General features: G+C 41.6%; 1 long non-coding RNA gene across 1 annotated transcript; it reads left to right on the forward strand.

Moving 5' to 3' along the window:
• Window positions 1–2157: 2157 nt before the first annotated feature.
• Window positions 2158–5388, forward strand: LOC132329289 (uncharacterized). The gene is made up of 2 exons (XR_009487014.1): window positions 2158–2775; window positions 3599–5388. It is a non-coding gene; the product is annotated as an uncharacterized LOC132329289 (long non-coding RNA).
• Window positions 5389–6075: the final 687 nt, after the last annotated feature.

Here is a 6075-nt window from a genome sequence, read left to right on the forward strand (position 1 = left end):
GCAGCTCTGTCCTGAGCAGGGGCTCTGGTAGTGGGGAAGAGTGCTTTGGATTTACAGCTCGCTTCCTGCAAGGTGTGTGAACCAAATGCATGCAGGAAACACCAAGATAACCACAGCTCACAGCTGAAGTGCAAAAAATAGATTTATTCCAGCACTTCACTAGCTGGAGGATTCCAAAATCAGAGACACATATGATGCTAAGCTCATTTTATCAGGGGCAAAGTGTAGTTAGGCCTGAGTCCTGAGTAACAGAAAAAAAGGGGATTGGGCATGTACAAATCTTCTCCAGGCTGTGTTTTGCAATCTCTGAACTTCTTATCTCCCTTCCCCCTTACGAAAAGGCTGCCAGCCTGTCTGAGGAATGCTGTTATGTTTGTTAACAACACTTTGTTATCTGGGTGAGAAAGCTCTTCTATAGCAGACAGAAAACAACCAAAATTGAACACAAATACATGAATTTTCTCACTCTGAGAGATATATCTCCCAGGTGCAAGGTTGGTCTTTGAGTGAAAACTGTGCTAGAAACAACTTATTTTCCTCTTTCCTTGCCAAGCTTCCATTTTTAACCCTTTCATCCCCACGGAAGATTTGACAGAAAAATAAGATTCTATCTCATTTTCTAGTGAATGTTCAGAAAGCTGAAAAATAAGTGCCAAGCATGGCAAGATTAATTAGATACACGGTTGCTATTGTAGGGCAGTGCTTAATTTCCTTTTAATACAGGAATTAATGCTAGAGTGGTCTGAGGAGAAGATAGAAAAGAAAATCTCAGCATAAATTTAGGAAGTTTTCAATCCTCACAACTGCAGAGAAGAAGAAAGTCAATGTAGAGAACATGAGACACAAAAGCAAATACCTGAAAACAAGTAGCTTAATTCAAACCCTATTATTTTAAAATATCATGTATCATATATCTAAGACAATCTCTTGCTGTTAGAAGGTCTGGCACAGGAAGTTTGGTTGCCTAGGGTTATCCACCATGTGCCTAGCTGCTATTGCCTCAGCTGACAAATGTAAATCAGTCTTTTGCTTTCTGGTTGCTTCAGACACATTTTTCAGACATATTTATTTCTGGATAAGTTCTGTATCTGTTACAGACAGGTGGGATATTTGGTGTTTGGGGAGAAATTACAGGAAAAAAAACCCTTGTCTTGTCCTTTATAAAATCAAGTAATTAAATTTACTGAGATAACAAAACCACAGCCCTGGCAAATAACATGCCAGATATGTCTGTTTAATCACTGATCCAGCACTGCTTGTTTGTGTAGACTTTTAACTCTTTGCTCTTCACACCTTGCTAACATTTTCTGGACGTTGTCAAAAACTCCTGATGCTGAGGCTCTCCCCACCATCAGTGTGTTGCAGGCTGTCTTGGAAGAGAGCTTCAAGGGTGTACTCTGACTTGAAGCCTAGAGAAGGATGCTGTAGCTATCTGATTCAGGATTTGATAATTAAAAGCAGGACGAAGCAAAAATTGATAACATGCATTTAGAAATGAGTAGGGAATCTAATAAATCACCTCTTTACTGCAACTGAGTAAAAATCTTCATGTCTGCATATAACGGGCACAGAATTCATCTATGAAAAATGTCCATCCTGGAAATGGCACAGTCCATAGCTGAGGGGAGGATTATTTACTGCCCTGCCTCTCCAGCTCTGAGTGCACAAGTAGCACATTTTAAACAGATATGCACAGGCTGTCAGATGTCTGATTGCTGTGGCTGAAAGCTGACTAGCTATAAACCAGCCCCAGTTTGCAAGATGAGTTGCTTAATTAGCATGGTGCTTGCTCCTGGGCTAACAGCTCCTAAGCTTGGGCTTAGTGCCATGGCACGGTGGCTCTCTAGTTCTGCATGCAGAGGAGTAGACATGACCATCTCTGGGTCTGCCCAGCTACTTGAGTGCTTAAATAATCTCCTACCAGAAATGCTGATAACATTTTTCTGCCTTTGCCTGTTACCCTATCACAGATTTTGCTTTGATCCAGCCCAGGCAGGTGACTTCACATTTCCCTGCTGTGGAAGGGTGCTTTCTCAGCAGGGAAGCCTCACAGCTCTGCTGTACACATGGATTAATGATGGTTTGGGTAGGGTGTGCAAGAAGGAGATATTCTCTGCAGTGGGAGCAGGGAAGTATTTTATTCAAGGTACTGGTCATTTATGGGTCAGTTTCTTGAATGAAAGTAGTAAGTGAACTGCAAACAGGAATTCCAGAGAGTGTTTAATTGGGGTGCAAGCAATTTGTGTGGAGACACATATGCACAGGGGAAAAAAGAACTTAAGGTTCTTGTAGATGGGAAGACAGACAGCTTTCTCCATTTTGCTCCCCGGGTGAGCAGCGGAGGCAGACTCCTCCCAGCGCCTGGGCTCAGCAGCACAGCCCAGTGAGGCCGTGGGAGGCGGCTGCCACATCCCCGGTGCTCCTCTTCCCGGCAGCGGGCACGGACACACTCCTGCTGCTCATCACCCAGGGACTGCCTTGGTGCTTCTTGCACCCAGCTTAAAAACGAAGGGGCTTGACTGTCAAGCAGTCTTCACTGAAGAGAATTCAGCATTCCACAGGCTTGGAGCAATAGAAAATACCAGAGGGCTGAGAAATTCCCGGCAGCAGTAGTCACTGGTCAGTCAGGATATCCCAGCTGCGCTCTCTCCTCCCCGGGCTAAAACCATGGGCCCTGGAAAGCACTGTGCGTCCCGACTCCTCTGCTTCAGGCCTGCCGCTTGGAGCACTCGCTGGATCCACAGCTCCCCGCCGGAGGACAAAGTGGGACTGCTGGTGAGTTCTGTCTTTGAGCTTTTTTTTTTTTTCCCCTCTCTCACGCAAGCCTGTCTTCTTGGAAGTGCTTTCTCTTGCTGTTCTTTTTCATTTAGAAAATATTTGTTTTCTTCATCCCAACTAGAAGCCAACTCTGCCCAGGAACTCCCTCCACTCCTCAAAGAAGTTTGTCTCCTCCCACCTCCTAGAAGGGAAATTTGTGCCTGAGAGGAAGGGAATGCTGACATAGCATCCTACAGAGACATGTCACAAAATCCATTTCTGTGGGGTGCCTTTTATAGTCTTTGATTATAGTCCCCAGCACAAGTATTCCAGCATGTGATTATGGAAGACCAACTAAATTTATTTAACTAAAAATTAAGTAGCAACTCTCTGTGTTATTGTATCAACTCCCAGAGTTGGTAAATACCCAGAGTAAATACCTGAATAGTGGTAAACTGTGCTACTGCAACTGTCAAGCCGAAAATAGTGTCTCTATAAAGATTTTATTTATAAAAAGCTCAAGAAATAGGCACAAAATGTACTGAATCTGTAGGAAAATATCTTTTAATGTGCCTTTTATTGTTTTAAATATGTCTTGAATAAGCATGTTGGTGCATGGAATGGACTAAGATACTTTTCTTTCCAACTGCCATAGCTTGCTAGTGCTTTTAGTTCAAACACATAATATAATCCTCTGTGGATTACTTTTCCTTTAGAGTCTGTCACATCTCTGGAATTATGGCTGCAGAAGTTCAATAATACCACATAATTTGCTTGGCAACGGACATCTTAGTTTGGGAGCATTTGTTTAGCTTTATTTAACCTTATTTCTTTAATTTAGGAGACAATCATTGGATTCTCAGCATTTTCACTGGCAGTTCTCGGACCAGCTGGATGGTTCCTGTGCCACCTTTCAAGCTATAAAAAGAAATAGAAAACATCCCTTCAAAATTAAGATCTAAAGGCTACAATAAACTGTAATTCTCCAAACCTGGACTCTCTCGAAAGTTCCGTTCCCACACTGTCACCCATCCCATGGGCCAGGTCCCAGAAAGCTTTTGCAGGTACTGTAGAACTGGACCCAGATGTACAGTGGTGTCATGATACAAAATAGTGGCAGCTCTGCTCTGCCATCTCCTGCTGCCTTGGACCAGTCTGAATCTGCCATCAGGTCCTGTGAGAAGTGGAAGAGCGAGGAGGAGGAGGACTGTAAACATGCTCAAGTGTATTGCAGTTTGGCTGTTGAAAGCCACATCTATCATGCTGATTGCTCTTTCACCTTGTGTTTTAGACTGGTAGAACATCTGTGTCTAGGAAACATAGGCCTGTGGTAGACTTAGAGGTACCCTGTCAAACATGCTTGAGAATCCTGCCTTCCTGTGGGCAAGATTAAAGCACAGTGGTAAATTATACTCGTGTGAATCCCTGAAATACAGGAAGAAGCAGCAGGTTGGCTGATCCTCCACCATGGACCAAGCTTTGCAGTGCCTGTGTTCCCATTTGTGTGCCTTTCCTGTCTGCTTCTTTAAGGATTCCCTGCATGGCGAGGTTACAAAAATGAGTTTACTCTTTGCCTTTCATCCATGGTTTTGTCATTGTTCCTGCATTCTTTCTGCACCGGCACATACAGGTACCATCAAGAGTTTAAAGTAAATAAAAGGGAAAATATAAAGAGATCAAAAAAATTTATAGTCATCTCATACTAAACCTCTGAGAATTTAGGATGATTTTCTTGAGAGTTTCTCTTTAATCTTTACATGTTTTCTTTTGGTGTGTTCCTCTTCCACCAGGATAAATGTTTTTCTGCAGGTCATGATTGTCAGGTATTTAAATTTATTTTCAGCTGTTAGATTAAGATTTTTGAGAGATTTCCCCATGATTGCTATTTGCAACTACTATGATAAACACTTTGAAGTCTAGACTAAATTTGAGAAAAGTGCAGTAAATAACACTTGTTATGCCATGTTATATGTGTAATAAAAGAATGTCTTCTAATAATTTCAAGTCTGTCTTGCAAGAAAATACAGAATATCAACCTTTTGTGATGCTTAAGTATTAGCAGAATATAATTTAAAATTCCCTTAAGTCATTTGTAATATCTAATATGAAAACAGATTCCAAAAGTAAGGCTGTGAAAGTGTCAAAGTGTTGTACTTGCTGTACTTCTAAGTATTATTTTCAGATAAATGGCTTGAGTTCCCTTCAGCCTTGTAACCATGACTGAAGTTTTCAGATGAGAATGGAAACATTCATCCTGAGTGTTTAAAGAAACTCATACTGACTTATTTTTTTCCAAGAAATGATAACTTTGTCACTCAGTTGAACAGTCTGATGTGAAAGCCCAGTTGTGTATGTGGAAAGTTTCCCACAGATTTGAATGAGTGCTGGATATGTGCCTGCATTCCTGGAATCCAGAAGAAAAGCAATGCCAGTAACTGAAAGGCACTTGGACAAGGAGCTTTGCTCCTGCACACTGTGGGTGCATCCTTTGGAACAATAAGGCTATTTTGCAGAATCTTTTGTAAAAATCAGCTTTGAGCATTTCAGTGTATCTGCTTGTCCTGTATCTGATTTCATCATCCTTCTCTCAGCTAGTAATGCTTAAATAAATCAGTAAGATATTGCATTTCAGTTGTTGTACTTGTCCTCTTAAATTATGGCAATGAGTAATAAGATTGCCTGGTTATAATACCTACCTGGGGGATGTGAGTAAAGCACTGACAATTGTGTTGGATGAAATGAGGTAACAGATATATGGGGATGTTTATATTGAAGCAGTGATAATTTTTAGAAACTACTTACCTGAAGAGCTACTTAAAATTTAAGTGTTTTTCACAAATACTTTCTTTTTTGGATTTTCAGTCCACTTCAAGCATTTCTTCCTAAAAGCACTAATGATTACATTTTACAGGCATTTAAAAATACTTCATGTAGCTCTCTTTACTGATTGCAAATGGATCTTTAATCCTGGGACTGGAAGCTCTGGGGAAGATGAAAAGGAGAGAAGCCAGGTCATTGCAGGCACCTTTATTGCTGTCAGTGTGGTATGAATGAACTTATACTCTGCATCAAGTGCAAGGGTGTTTATTTATTAGTCTAAACCAGCCACAGTTCAGCTAGAACTGGGCTGATAAATGCAGCCCAGGGCTCTGGTTCCAATAGCTGGGTTTTTTTCCTCAGGCTTCCTGCAGCTGCCCAAGGTGTTTGGTGAAAATGGTTGGTGGGTTTGTCATTTCACAGCAGTGACCCTACCTGCAGCCTGGTGGGTACCACTTGGGGTTCTGTGTGTGGACATCAGTGGAGTCCTTTGCAAAGAAA

Source organism: Haemorhous mexicanus, chromosome 6, assembly GCF_027477595.1.
Source record: "Haemorhous mexicanus isolate bHaeMex1 chromosome 6, bHaeMex1.pri, whole genome shotgun sequence".
Taxonomy (NCBI): domain Eukaryota; kingdom Metazoa; phylum Chordata; class Aves; order Passeriformes; family Fringillidae; genus Haemorhous; species Haemorhous mexicanus.